A 15985-nucleotide genomic window follows, 5' to 3' on the forward strand; every position below is an offset into this window, starting at 1 on the left:
AAATAAAACAAAAAGAAAGCAATTAAGAAAAAGAACACAATAAATTAACACCGTCCCCGGAAACGGAGCCAAAATTTGGTAGCGCTTATCGCGTACGCCCAAATTACCCGACTCAATCAGATAAACAAATTAATGTAGTAGTGTGAGTAGGGATCGTTCCCACGAGGAAAGGGAAATTTAAAAGTGTTCTTTAAAAGAAAAAGGGGGTTTTCAAGTTTGGATTAACTACTAAGAAATTTAAGCAACTAAAATTCACTGGCATGCAAAAATTAAATAAATATTGAAGAAATTCAATAGGAGACTAGACTTGGTTTCGGTCAACTACACCCTTGATTTCATTCGATCGATCATCGATTATCTAAAAATCTTTAATCACGTTGAATATTCATCATTGGAAATTAAATTCCTGTTTTACCTTAATCTTAGTTAACTAGACACAAGCGTTCTAAGATAACCCTTATCATTGAATCAACCCAATACAAGCGATTAGATTTAAACTCACGATAGCATGCAAACTAGTAAAACTGATAAATCTAGACAACTCATACACAAGCGGATGAATTTAGCCTAGTCAATTATTATCCCTACAATTTCTAACCTCACAAGCGGACGATTATTAATTGTAGTTGCTTCGCAAATCAGATAATTCGAACAATTACGGATTCAAACTCTAATTTAGCAGTAGATTATATATAAGAATTATCAGGTGATCAATCTAATAATCAAACATACAATCATGAAATAAATCAGAATAATACTTGATACTCAACAATAATCAAACTCTGTAAAACAAAAATCTCACGAGTAAATTAATCAAGGGCTTCGTCTTCCTTAACCAAGTATTAAAAACTAGCAAACACAATTCATGAAGAACAAAGTAAAAATTATAAGAAAAGGTGGAATTCTAGAATTCTTAGAAAAAACCTAAGCTTTGCAAGATATAATAAAATCCGTCTCTCCCCCTCTCCCTGCGTTCTTCCCCCAATTCTCAATAATAAAACTCTATCTTGGTAACAAATCGTCCAAAGATAAGCCTAGGAATTAAAACAAGAGTTTCCAAAACATAAAATTCTTCCAAAAATAAGTCTGTGCGACCGATGGGGCGGGCGCTCCATATAGTGGCGCGCGCTCTCAACCTCTACGCTCTTTCATTCCTCAGAATGGCGTGCGCGCTCATTGTTCCTGCGCGGGCGCTCACTATCTACGCACTTTCTCCTCTTTTCTTCTCAGCAATGGCGCGGGTGCGCCACTCAGCAGGGCGGGCGCTCCTTGCTCTCGAATATCTCCTTTTCTTCAAATCTTTAAGCCTTCAATTCTTGATATTTTCTTCCCTCTTTTGCACATATATCCATCAACTCGATTCCCACGCCTTGTTTCCTTCATATAACAAAAACAACAAAAAAGCGCATAAAATCGACCAATAAAACACAAGAGTCAAGCACAATACTAACAATATAAGCGCATAAAATGCACTTATCAATACTCCTCAACAGAATGGTCTTGTAGAGCGAATGAATCGAACCTTACTGGAGAGAGTAAGATGCATGCTATCATGTGCTAAACTTCCTGCATCTTTCTGGGGAGAAGCTGTAAACACTGCATGCTATCTAGTTAATAGATCCCCCTCAACAGCACTCAACTTTAGAACTCCTATGGAAGCATGGTCAGGAGAATTGGCTACATATGAACACCTAAGGATATTTGGATGCACTGCATACATGCATGTTTCGAGTGGAAAGTTGGAACCAAGAGCTAAGAAGGGAATCTTCTTAGGTTATCCTGAAGGAACCAGAGGTTACAGGATTTGGATCCAAGAGAATGGTGCTGGAAAATGCATCATCAGCAGGGATGTTACATTCAATGAGGACAATATCTTACAAACTGTGGAGACTTCAGATGTAAATGAAACTAAAGCTGAACAGAGTGATGAAGTTCAAGTTGAGGTGGAGCCTAGTGAGCAAACCACTGACACATCAGATAACTTGGAAAGTTATAAATTGGCTCGAGACAGGGCTAGAAGGGAAATAAAACCACCAAACAGGTTTGGTTATGCAGATTTAATTTCCTATGCTTTAAGTGCAGCAGAAATGTTAAATGATGAAGAACCACAGTCCTATAAAGAAGCAATATCATGTAAGGAAAGGGATTATTGGCAATCTGCTATGCATGATGAGTTGGATTCATTGTATAAGAATGAAACATGGGATCTGGTGGAGCTTCCTAAAGGTAAAAGGACAGTGGGGTGCAAGTGGATTTACAAGAAAAAGGAAGGTATTCCAGGAGTAGAAAAAGCAAGGTACAAGGCAAGGTTGGTAGCAAAGGGGTTTACACAAAAGGAAGGAGTGGATTTTAATGAAATATTCTCCCCAGTTGTGAAACATACCTTTATAAGAATATTGTTGTCCATAGCAACTAATCAAGACTTAGAACTTGAGCAAATGGATGTAAAAACAGCTTTTTTACATGGCCATCTTGAGGAAACAATATTCATGACCCAACCGGAAGGATTTGTCATTGCTGGGAAAGAACACATGGTGTGTCAACTTAAGAAATCTCTTTATGGTCTCAAGCAATCTCCGAGGCAGTGGTATAAAAGATTTGGCAGCTTCATGTTAGAGAAGGAATTCAACAGGAGCAGCTTTGACACATGTGTTTACTTCAAAAGAATATCAGAAAACTGCATGATCTACTTGTTATTATATGTAGATGACATGCTTATTGCTTGTAAAGAAAAGAATAAAATCATGGAGCTTAAGGGTCTGTTGCAAAGAGAATTTGACATGAAGGATCTTGGCCCTGCTAAAAGAGTTCTGGGAATGAACATACTCAGGGACAGACACAAAGGAATAATGTATATCTCACAGCAAGTTTACATTAGAAAAGTTATTAAGAAGTTTAGAATGGAGGATTCCAAACCAGTAAGGACTCCACTGGCTCCTCATTTTAGATTGTCTACTGAACAATGCCCAAAGAATGATGAAGAGCAGGGATACATGAACAAGGTCCCATACTCTAGTGCAACTGGCAGCCTTATGTATGCCATGGTGTGTACACGTCCTGATTTAGCTCATGCTACCAGCTTGGTTAGTAGATTTATGGCAAAGCCAGGAGCTGAACATTGGAATGCTGTGAAGTGGATTCTAAGGTATATGAAAGGAGTAGCATCATTAGGATTGGTGTTTGGAACTGATAGAGAAATTGGTGATACACTGGTGGGGTTCGTGGATGTAAACTTTGCTGGTGATCTTGATAAAAGGAGATCAACCACTGGATACATCATCACTTATGGTGGAAAGACAATCAGTTGGAAAGCAACACTACAACCTATTGTTGCTCTATCAACCACAAAATCGGAGTATGTTGCTGCAACTGAGGCAGTAAAAGAAGCCATTTGGCTGCAAGGATCCTAAGTGAACTGCTAAATAAAAGTATGGAAGCTACTGTATTTAGTGACAGCCAAAGTGCTTTGCATCTAACCAAAAACCCGATGCACCACGAGAGGACTAAACACATTGATATAAGGATGCATTTTATTAGAAATGTGGTGGAGCAGGGGAAAGTGAGGATGGAAAAGATCTCAACTTTGGACAACCCCGCAGACATGCTGACAAAAGCACTTCCTGGTGTCAAGTTTAAGTACTGTTTAGACTTGGTTAACATTGGGAATTTGGATGCTTTCACAAAGTAAAGGGCTTTGATGGACCTAAGAGATCATCGGTGAACCAAGGTGGAGATTTGTAGATGTTGGCTCACCAATGTATGGATATGCATTAACCAAGAGGATACACCAGAATGTCTAGGGAGTTGCTGCAGGTGATCAAGACTCATTGGTTTGTTGGTAACTGCTTATAACCGACGGATAAGCAGTGTACCAGCTGGAATAATGTAGCAACTTCGGTTGGCTCAAGATATATAGGGTGATAGACTATTTTGAGATAGATATATAGACTCGGCTGTATTGTTGCTCTCTACACTTTGGAATTGAGTTGTAAAATACATTCTCTGTAACTCTGTAAACTTGTTCTTGGTTATAATGAAAGATCTCTATGAAGGTCAAGAAGTGGATGTAGGATTTATCCGAACCACTATAAACTCTTGGTGTTGATTGTGTTCTTCTCATGGTGTTTATTATTCTTGCATGTGTGATCGAATATCGAGTGTGATTCTTGTAAACAAAGAGTGATTGTGTGCCGTGAATCACAACATCATCCCTAAGCTACACAGCGAGGAGAGGCCGACGATGAAAGAAGTGGTTATGGAACTCAAAAGTTTACGAAAGTTTTCCAATCATCCATGGATTCTGCAGCCAGAGGTTGAGGAAGAAATTGTGGGATTGATGAACGCGGAAGAAACAATAGACTTGTACACTGTGACTATAAGTCCTCCAGCTACCACTGGGCCTTACACAATGCAGCATACGGAGACTTCCCCTTTGATCCACGCAATAAACAGCCCTCGCTGATTTTTTTTCATTTATTAGAAGCGAGAACTTTTGTAATTTATGTCTCCCATTGTTAAGCCTTTTGAGTTACTGGTTTGTGTGATGTGTGTATTAAATATTAATGAACCCTTTATGCTTTTCCCTTTTCTAAAAAATATAAATTAGTGTTGAGCAACAATATTTGGTTATAGGAGAGTTGCACGAGGACCACAAATTCAGAAGGATAACATTCCCTTGGATGAAACGATCATTTAAAAAATAGATATTGTTAGAAATTAATTTGGACTTAACTTACCTCAAAAACTAGCTCAAGAGGTAATGATTGTCCTTGTTTATATTAAGTGTTCTCATGAACTTTATCCTATCGATGTATGGGCGGTCCAACAAACACAGGGTCTGGCTCTGATACCATGTTAAAAATTAACTTGGACCTAACTCACCTCAAAAGTTAGCTCAAGAAGTGAGAGTTGCCCTTGTCTATATCAAGGGCTTCAAGGAACTCTATCCTACCGATGTTGAATAATATTTTAACATATATAATACGAAAGTCTCTTGTGACACGGTCGATTCAATCCATATTTACGGTAAAAAAAAATTAATATTTTTAAACATGGATTAAGTCGGTAATCCGTTTCATAAAATTGACCTGTGAAACGACTTCACAAAAATTTCTAAAAAAAAATTGATCCATATTTCTCGGGCCTAAATTCTCTTCTTCTCCGTTAAAATGCAGCTAAAAAATATGGAGCTAAGAAAGATGCTTCTACTGACTACTATATCCGTTGAAATGGAGGAAACATGCACATGGTGCTATTATATATACATTAGGGCATTGCTGTGGATTTAAATAATACTTAAGGTAATATGATATTATTAAATCAAAAGGAAGTTAAAACTAAGAATATAAATTTATTGGGGACTGACTCACGCAAATGTCTGGACTGACCCTTAATTGAAAAGAGGTTTGAGGATTTAATCCTGATTTCTCGAATAAATAATAATATTATTTTTTAATGAGTAAAAATGTGTTGCGATAGATGAATGAATGAATCAACAAAAAATAATAACGTTTACAGTGAGTTTTTATTATTCTATTAAATTAACTTTTAGAGATTATAAATTTTTAAATTTTTATTAAATTAAAATATCCAAATGGTTCTTTCTAAATATTTTAAATTTTATTAAAAAAAATTAAAACATGCATTAATTAATTAGCTTTTTTAAAAAACTCATTTTTTTGTAAATTAAAACAGTCACAAACGACTCTTTTAAAAATGAATTAATTTTTTTTTATAATTTAAAAACAAGGAAAATTGAAATTTTTATTCTTTTTAATTATCATTTTGCGATTTCGGTTCTCTATATTTTCATATTTCAATTTAATCCTGTATGTTTCGAATTTTTTAAATTTAGTAATTTTTCTTCGAAATGCTTATGTGATACTAAAATACGCAACAGTCGGCGGAATACAACTGACACTAAAAACCTGTAAAAGGAATAATTGGTTGCACATAAAATCAGATTTAGATGTTGTCACTAGGTGTTGACAACATCTTCAATAACATGCAACGGAATTTATAAAAAACGTGAATAAAATAAACTATCAACCAAATAAACACACTCAAATATTTAAGTAAGAGTATAAAATACTCTTGCAACGCCTCAGGGCAAAACTTTCACTAGAAAATAATTCAAAGAGTTTTACAAACCCTAAAACTAGTGAATTACTGTCAAAATTAATTTTTTCAAAATATGCGAGAAAATATAAATTAAACATCTCCTAAAAATTCTATACGAAATAGAATAAGAAAATCAAACAAAGAAGATGAATCCTTGACGCCAAAAAGCACACGAGAGCAGAACACTCTATGATCTTTGATCTTCAAGTGTTCTCTAAATCTTCAAGGAAATCAAGTAAACACGACCAACATGTGCTTCAAAAAATCTCCATAATTCTCTCAAGTTGCATGTACAGAAAGTTATCAGAAATCTCTCTTGGTCGTTTATATCTCTTATGTACATGCCTCCTTCATAAATAATCCAAAGATTCATCTTTGTCCTTGTTTCCTTGTAGGCGTGTAAATCTTATGAAAAGAGAGACTGATCTATATTTTATTTGATCAAAGATTGTATCTGCAAAGATAAGGTAACAATTGATTAAGATATGATAAAGATAATACAATATAACATATCTTATCAACGAATGAAATAATTCTATAGGTACTTGAAGTCCAAGAAGGCAAAATATATTTATTAATATTTTTAAATTAGAGATGATCTTTACAAGGAAATAAATATTTCTTTTCTCCTCTTTTTTGCCTTTCTGGACAACACATTAAGTTCACTAAAAAAAACTCCCCCTTAATCAAAACTTCTCCTAAATAAAAGAATCTATTATCCCCCAAAGTCTAAGCAGAGGTGTTGTTAAAAATGTTGACAACATCTTTTCACAACACTGAAAATCAACAAACTCAAAAAATAAAACAATGATTTGAAACCCACATCAGAGAGAAAAAAAAACTTTGAAACTTTGTTTAAGACCAAAATGGGGCAAACTTAAAAGAATAATTCAAAAACGAAGTTCATAAACTAGAACTGATTGCTTGAGGAATCTCCTTCATCATCAGCAGCATCATCAGTTCCTGCAGTATCATCTTCAACATCTACTCCCCTTTTTGTCCAGAAGAGAACCAACTCCGAGCAGACCTTCATAATGAGCTTTCAAAGCCTCATAAATGAACAAATTCAAAGAGAAACATTGGAAATGGTCAAAGAAACATCCACCAAATCTGGTGATAGGAAATCCAATCGCACCATTAAGAACAAGAGGGAAAATGATTAAAGAGTTTCTTCATGTAGCTTTTATATCACAAATAGAGCCAAATATAATTGATGATGCATTAACTGAAAGTTTTTGGATAGAGGCAATGCAAGAAGAACTAAATCAGTTTACCAGAAATTCAGTCTGGGATCTTGTTCCAAGACCATCTCATCAATCAGTTATAGAGACTCGATGGGTATTCAGAAACAAGCTAAACGAAGATGGAACCGTTATCAGGAACAAAGCAAGATTGGTTGCTCAAGGATATATGAAAGAGGAAGGAATTGATTACGATGAAACATATGTTTCAGTAGCTAGACTGGAAGCTATAAGAATGTTTCTTGCCTATGCATCTTTCAAAGATTTCGAGGTATATCAAATGGATTTCAAGTGTGCCTTCCTAAATAGAAAACTTCAAGAAGAAGTCTTTGTTGAACAACCGCCTGGATTTGTAAATCATCAATTTACAGACCATGTCTATCATCTTAATAAAGCTCTATATGGACTAAAACAGGCTCCTAGAGCTTGGTATGATACCTTAACCAAATTCCTCATTGAACATGAATTTACTATAGACACAGTTGATAAAACCTTATTCAAATTCACAAAAGATGATCACACACTCCTTGTTCAAATTTACGTTGATGATATCATTTTTTAGTCAACTAACCCCAAATTATGCAAGATATTTTCAAAGTTAATGCAGGAAAAGTTTGAAATGAGCATGATGAGTGAACTGAACTTATTTCTCGGCTTACAAGTTCAACAATTGGAGAATGAAATATTTATAAGTCAAAACAAATACACCAAAGAACTTATCAAAAAGTTCGGAATGGAAAACTGCACAGCTGCCACTAATCCCATGAGCTCATCAATTAAAATTGATAAAGATGAAGAGGGAATGTCAGCTGAGGCAACAATGTATCGAGGTCTAATAGGGTCACTTCTTTACCTAACTTCCAATAGACCTGATATGTATTTGTAGTTTGTCTTTGTGCTAGGTTTCAATAAAATTCAAAGAAATCGCACTACATAGCTGCCAAGTGGATACTGAAGTATCTTAAAGGAACTCAGAATGTTGGGTTGTGGTACACTAAGGATAATTCTTTCAATTTGGTTGGATATTTAGATGCAGATTATGTAGGGTGCAAACAAGACAGAAAAATCACAAGCGGATCATGTCAATTTTTGGGAGATAGACTGACCTCTTGGTGCAGCAAAAATATAGCAACCTCTACAACAGAAGCAGAGTATCTAGCTGTAGGAATTTGTTGTGCTCAACTGCTCTAGATGCAACAACATTTGAGAGATTATGAGATTGAAGTAAAGGAATCGCCCATATTCTGTGACAACACCAGCACAATTGCGATTTCCTACAATCCCATTCTTCATTCTAGGACTAAACATATCGACGTCAGACATAATTTCATCCGAGATCATGCACTCAAAAATAACATCAGACTGGATCAAATCTCCACAGAACAACAAGCGGCAGATATTTTTACCAAACCACTTCCGGAGAATTAGTTTTCTTACATTAGAAATATTCTAGGCCTTATTGAGTTGACATGAGTTAAAAAGAAAAACTGTCACATACTTAATTTTAGATAGTGTAGCATAGGGTAAATCGAACTAATGTTTAATCCCTAGACTGATCATTTGTGTATCAGTTTACCCACTTTCGGGTGATAAACTTAAACTCAAAAGTATTCTACACTTGTTTATTATTATTTTTTTATGCATTTTTAGCAAAATCAAAATTTCAGTATGAGCACATTTTAAGGGGGAACTTACTTAATTTTTTATTTTGTTGTACAATTTGCCAAGAAATTATATAAAGAAGGACGATGATAAGAACACATCTATCAATAGGATACAAAACTTTATTTAATAATGATTAAGTACAATGTCGATTTCACACTCCACTGCTAATTTCCAGAAATTCACCCGCTCAGTAAGCTCGCCATCCTCTAAATCTTCGAGGGCTGCAAGGAGTGTCACCATCTTCAACTCCTTCTTCAGCAGCAGTTGGATAACCTCTCTACTAAGGACATAAACAGGGTTATTGTTGTAGTGATCCGCACCGTGATCACCTACTAATCAGAAGCTTAAGCATGCAATTTAAAGTTTAAACATTAAAGAATCTTAATCATAGTAAATTCGGAACTTAAAATAAGTTAAATACCAGAAATTAAATCCTAGTTTTCAACCTTGCTATCCAGAATTGGTCACTACCTAACCTCCCTGACCTCAGGAGAACTACCTGCATCTGCCCCATTGAATGGGGTATCCAGACAACACAAAATAACCGGAAGTGAGCCTAACATTCTCAGTACGAGAGTGTGAGTATACACTTTTATATGTGCATGTATGCAAATGAACTGGGTACCAAGACACTCATGTCAAGAAATTAGCTCATAGACCGGGCCCATGGTATATAGCACGCTGCGCCGTCGCATCAGGAGGTGACTCATATACCCAGTGGATAATGGTGACATGATACTAGTACAAGTGTCCAACCATAATGGTGACCTGACACAAGACTTACGTATCCAACCATCCAAAAACTCGTAGGGTGTGCGTCCTACTACAAGATACCTCTAGGATAAAGGCTCAATATTCTCGTGTATGCAACATACAGTCATTACATGATGTATCATATAAATTATGCAATCACATAATACATGCAAACACATAATACATGCATACTCAGTCTGGATATCTCGAATAATACTTCCGTACCTTACTAAGGCAGATCCTAGAAGCTCCCCTCTAGGTCCAAGCCTACCATGCAGCACTACAATACATAAATACCATGTATTATCTAGCATGCCAAACATCACCTACCATGCTCTAAAAGCCTTAATTAAACTATAGACTACTCTCTATTTACTATAGGGAACCAAAGCCATACCTTTGTCCGTCGTCAGCTTGCTGATGTCGCATGTCCAAGAGCCTGGGCATAGCCTAGCTACAAACTGTTGACACCTCGCCAAAGATCCGCCACTTGGCCGCTACTACGGACACTGTCCGTACTATAAAAATATACCACTTCCTACTCCAACTCTTAAAGAAAGAGTCCCGAAGCCCTTAAAATAAATCCATTACGGGAGAGGGGAGGATTTTTGGCATTTCAAAATGAAGAATTAAGAACCCTATTTGTAGACGACGATCGGAAGCTCCGATCGCCTGATCGGAAGCTCCGATCGTTGCATGCATGCAACGTGTCCATCATCTACGATCAAAAGATCCGATCTGCACTTCAGAGTTTCCTATCCCCTGCATCCGGCTACATGTAGAAGCTTTGTTAGAACCTAATGTGGAGGATTTAGGTTCTATTGACAACTTTAGCAATTTAAAGAGATTATGCAAATACGCAAGCAGAAGACTTAAAGCAATAATAAATAAATGCGGTAAATAAATGCGTAATGTAAATAAAGCAGTAAAAGAGATAAGAGATGTTTATGGAAGTTCGACGATAAATCGTCTGCGTCTCCCCTTCTTGGTTAAGATCGATTAACCAAGGATCCACTAGCACTTCAACGTCTTGGCCTTGATGGCTCCAATGATAGCCTTACAACTCAACACAATCACCGCGCCGATACAACTCGAACACTTGGCCTTAAGGGCTCCAAGTATTGACTCAACACAACAACATACTTGGCTTCACACTCAAGTGTTTACAAAGATCGCACAACCAACTCACAAATGATTTTTACAAACAACTCTCGATTTTGAGTGAATATATCGAATAACTCTTTTATAGAACACTTTGAATGAGAGAAGATGTTTGCAAGAGATGAGAGTGAATTGGATATCGAAATGGCTTCAAATGGCATGTATTTATAGTTGCCAATCTGGGATGGTTCGGAGCCTCCGAACTGTACTTCGGATTGTCCGAACATTGTCTGATTGAATTTCAAATTTTTGTGGCTGGTGAACTGTTCGGGGGGTCCGAACTCATCTTCGGGTCGTTCGAACGGCTGCATTAAATTCATTCCGGAAAATTTCTTCTGAAAAAATCTTCAGTGGCCGTAAAGTAGTTCGGGTCCTCCGAACATGACTTCGGGGCGTCCGAAGTGAGCATTTCGTGGCCTCCGAGAGTGCCTCCGAACATTTTATATTCTAGGAAATTCTTCGGGCCGTTCGAACTGACTTCGGATCGTCCTAAGTGGTCTTCGTTACCTCCAAGCTTGTCCTCCGATCTTTATTTAAATTCAGAATAAATCTTCGGGTCGTCCGAACCCCCTTCGGACTGTCCGAACCTGGGCAAATTCGAACCTTTAAATTTTTTATCTCCAATATTTGATTATCGGTTCTTGCTTCCAATATTGTTCATACTCAAAAGTATTATTATCTGCAAATTTCTCACTTTAAAATGTTAGTAACAATTAACCGAGTTTTGTAATCATCAAAACATATTAATTTGAGATTTGTTAATGCATTAAAAATATTAATCTTATTACACGAGATTTGTATGCGTTTAAGGCGTAACAATCTCCCCCTTTTTGATGATCACAAAACTTGGTTAAATAAGAGAAATAAAATATAAACAATAGAGCAATAATAATATATTTAAACAATTTAATCAAATATTTTTTAAGCATTAATTATTAAAACTCCCCCTCAATTTAATATTTATTTATTTAACTAAATTAATTCTTTCCCTTTTTGCGATAATCAAAAAGCAATTAATAAAAGACGAGAAAATTAAAATACACAATAATTTCATTTAAACTAATCTTGAATTTTACATAGAAAGCATAAACAAATACAACTTAAAATGCAAAATAAAATCTAAGAGTCATCATTGTGTTGCGGCGGAGGATAGCGGGAGAAAAAATCATCAAAGAGAGTCTCCAATGAGGAAACTCTCATAGTCAGCGCATCCATAGAGGCAATAGAAGATGCAAAGTGGCTGGCTAGATTCCCTTCAATGCGCTGAAGATTCTCGAAAAGATGATCAGACTGGTGAGCGGGGGTAGCAGGAATCTCGGGAATCTCAAATGGAAGCTCGCCAAGATTGGCTGGAAAAGGCTGAAAGCCAAAAGAAGAAGGTCCTTCTTCTACATGCGGCCCATTGGGAAAGCCCTTAGCCTGAGAGGTGGGTGAAAGACTCGAATAAGAAAGTGAAAAATGTTTTATCCGGAAGATATTTTTTAAAGGCACGAGTTGGGTCATCAACCCAACGAGAAATGACAGGATTCCAAGATAGTTCCATCTTGGCAATCGTAGAATGGTTGAAAGTATGAAAATCAGAGATGTAAAAAGGAGTTAAGACAACAAAAGAGATGTAAAAGTGAGTTAAAATGCGGTTGATGAGACAAGAAAAAGGTAGAGTAACCTTCCTCGTGGCTTTAGCCGCATTATGCATAGCCTGCATGATGAAGCGAGGAAGGTTGAAAGGACGGGAGTAAACGATGTGATAGAGAACATAGAGGTCAAGATATTTGTAGGTGGAGGAATCTCCACTGCGCGGAATGATAGAATTGGTGATCAATTTCTGAATGATTTGGTAGTCGGCACGGAGTTGATTCAAAAGCAAACGATCGTCGGCAAGAGTAGCTAGACGACCAAGAATAATAGAAAGGACCTCATCTCGATCAAAAGTGGGATCGTCAATGGGCCATCCCTGACCGAAATAGTTGCTGGGTCCCTCTGTAGGAAGATCAAACCACTCAGCAAAGTTGGAGACAGAAAAGCGAACATGCCGACCGTGGACAATAGAATCTGGAATGGAAGGCTGAAAAAAATATTCCCAATGCTGGGCAGCAATGAGAGGCAACATCAGCAGATGATATGTCGCAAGGTAGGTGACATCGAAAATACGACCGGATAAAATCGGTCGAGAGGGGTAATCGTCCGGGATAGGACGTGAAACAGCAGGTAGGTTAGGATCATAGATAAGGATTGGACGACTAGAGCTGGCTTGATCACGACGGCATTTGTAAGGAATTTTGTAGGCTAGATTTTGGACTAAGGAAGAAAAAAGAAGTGATTTTGGTGTGAAGAAATCGGATGGCCCGAGGGGGTATTTATAGCAGAGGGTTCGGACGGCCCGAAGATGATTACCGAGGTGATAAGTTTTATCTTATTTGACAGGCTGTAATTGGGTTCGGACGGCCTAAAGTGCGTTCGGAGCATCCAAACAGTTCAATTTGAGTTCGTGTCATCCGAATAATTTCGAACGACCCGAAGGTAAGACGGTCAAAATTTGAAGTTTTACCACTAAGGGTTCAGACGACCCGAAGATATGTTCGGAGGGTCCGAACCGGCCATTTCGGAGGGAATTTTGAAAGTCTTATACTGAAAAGGCGCGAGGCAGTTCGGGTGGTCTGAACTGGTCGAAGTCAGAAACTTCGAGAATGACCTTAAAAATAAATTTTGCAATTTAAGTATTAAATCAAATAATTCACATAAAATGTGAGCTTTTTAATTTTGAATAAACACAATTGATTTATATTATCCAAAATTAAATTGCTCGAATTTAATATTAAGCTCCCCCTTAATGTGACATTAAATTTATTTTATGTCTACAAGCGATTACATCTCAATCATGCCAAGTTCACCACACAAACGAATAAAAGTATTTTCATCTAGTGGTTTTGTAAAAATATGGGCAATTTGATTTGTCGTGTCAACATATTGAAGTTCAACTTCATTTTGTTCGATGCGGTCACAAATAAAATGATGACGAATGTCAATATGTTTGGTGTGCGAATGTTAAATCGGATTCTTTGTAAGACATATGACGCTAGTGTTATCACATAAAATAGGGATTTTTTGAAAAAAATACACCATAGTCGAGCAATTGATGCTTCATCCAAAGAATTTGCGCACAACAACTACCAGCAGCCACATATTCGGCTTCGGTCGTTGACAACGCAACGCAATTTTGATTTTTGGAAAACCAAGAAACTAAACAGTTTCCTAAAAAGAAACAGGTTCCACTAGTGCTTTTCATGTCCACCTTATATCCACCAAAGTCGGCATCACAATATGCTTTTAAATCAAAGAAAGAATTTTTGGAATACCACAAGCCGAGATTGGAGTATTTGAAAATGCGTTTTAAGGCGAACAAATGTGATTCCTTTGGACATGATTGAAATCGTGCACACAAAAAAACACTAAACATAATGTCCGGTCTACTAGCAGTAGCATAAAGTAAGGAGCCAATCATACTGCGAAAGGAAGATTGATCTACAGATTTACCATTTTCATCCTTGTCGAGTCTGATTGATGTGCTCATCGGTGTGGATGATGATTTTGTGTTCTCCATCCCAAACTTCTTTAGAATCTCCTTGATATACTTGCTTTGGTTCACAAAGAACCCATCTTTGCACTGTTTGATTTGCAATCCTAGGAAATAGTTAAGTTCCCCCATCATGCTCATCTCAAAGTGTTCCAGCATAAGCTTGGAGAAATCTTGACAGAGAGTTTCGTTAGTAGAACCAAAAATTATGTCATCAACATAAATTTGCACAATCAATAAATCATTTTTGACATTTTTGGAAAATAAAGTAATGTCAATCTTTCCTCTCAAAAAACCATTTGAGAGAAGAAAAATAGATAATTTTTCATACCAAGCTCTAGGAGCTTGTTTCAAACCGTACAAGGCTTTGTTTAATCTATACACATGATCAGACAATAAAGAATCAACAAAGCCATCAGGTTGTTCAATGTAAACTTCCTCTTTTAATTCACCATTCAGAAAAGCACTCTTAACATCCATTTGAAATAACTTAAAATTTCTAGATCAGGAAAAAACAAGCAATATGCGAATAGATTCAAGTCGGGCAACAGGAGCATATGTCTCATCATAATCAATGCCTTCTTCTTGACTATATCCTTTCGCTACAAGACTAGCTTTATTTCTAGTGATAGTACCATGCTCATCAAGTTTATTCCTAAACACCCATTTAGTACCAATAATAGATCTATCATGCGGCCTAGGAACAAGACACCAAACATCATTGCGCTTGAATTCATTTAAATCATCTTGCATAGCAATTATCCAAGAATAATCTAATAAAGCATCATCAATACATTTAGGTTCAACATGAGAAACAAAAGCAAGATGAGTGCAAATATTATTAAGAGAAGAGCGAGTGGTTACTCCCTCGAGGGACTACCGATGATGAGATCCATAGGATGATCTTTGTGAAGCGTCCAATCCTTCGGAAGTGGTGTTTCCTCAACTGAAACATCTATATCATTTAGGGTTGAGGAAGCCATCTCTTATTCGAGTAATTCTATATCATCGTTAGTAGTACGAGAAACTACAGACATAGATTCATCAAATATAACATGCATAGATTTTTCAACAAGTAAAGTACGTTTATTAAATACTCTAAAAGCCTTACTTGAGGTAGAATATCCGAGGAAGATGCCCTTGTCGGACTTGACATCAAACTTACCGAGATTATCCTTACCATTATTATGAATGAAGCATTTTGAACCGAAAGCTCGAAAGTATGAAATGTTAGGCTTTCTCCCTCTCCATAATTCATATGGAGTTTTCTTGAGAATTGACCTTATTGATACACGATTGATGATGTAACAGGCAGTGTTCATTGCTTCAGCCCAAAAATATTTTGGTAGAGAATGCTCACATATCATGGTCCTCGCAATCTCCATAAGTGTTCTATTTTTCCTCTCAACGACCCCATTTTGTTGAGGAGTCCTAGGACAAGAAAAATTGTGACTGATGCCTTTCTCTTCAC

Source organism: Henckelia pumila, chromosome 3 (assembly GCF_033568475.1).
Source record: "Henckelia pumila isolate YLH828 chromosome 3, ASM3356847v2, whole genome shotgun sequence".
Classification (NCBI taxonomy): Eukaryota; Viridiplantae; Streptophyta; class Magnoliopsida; order Lamiales; family Gesneriaceae; genus Henckelia; species Henckelia pumila.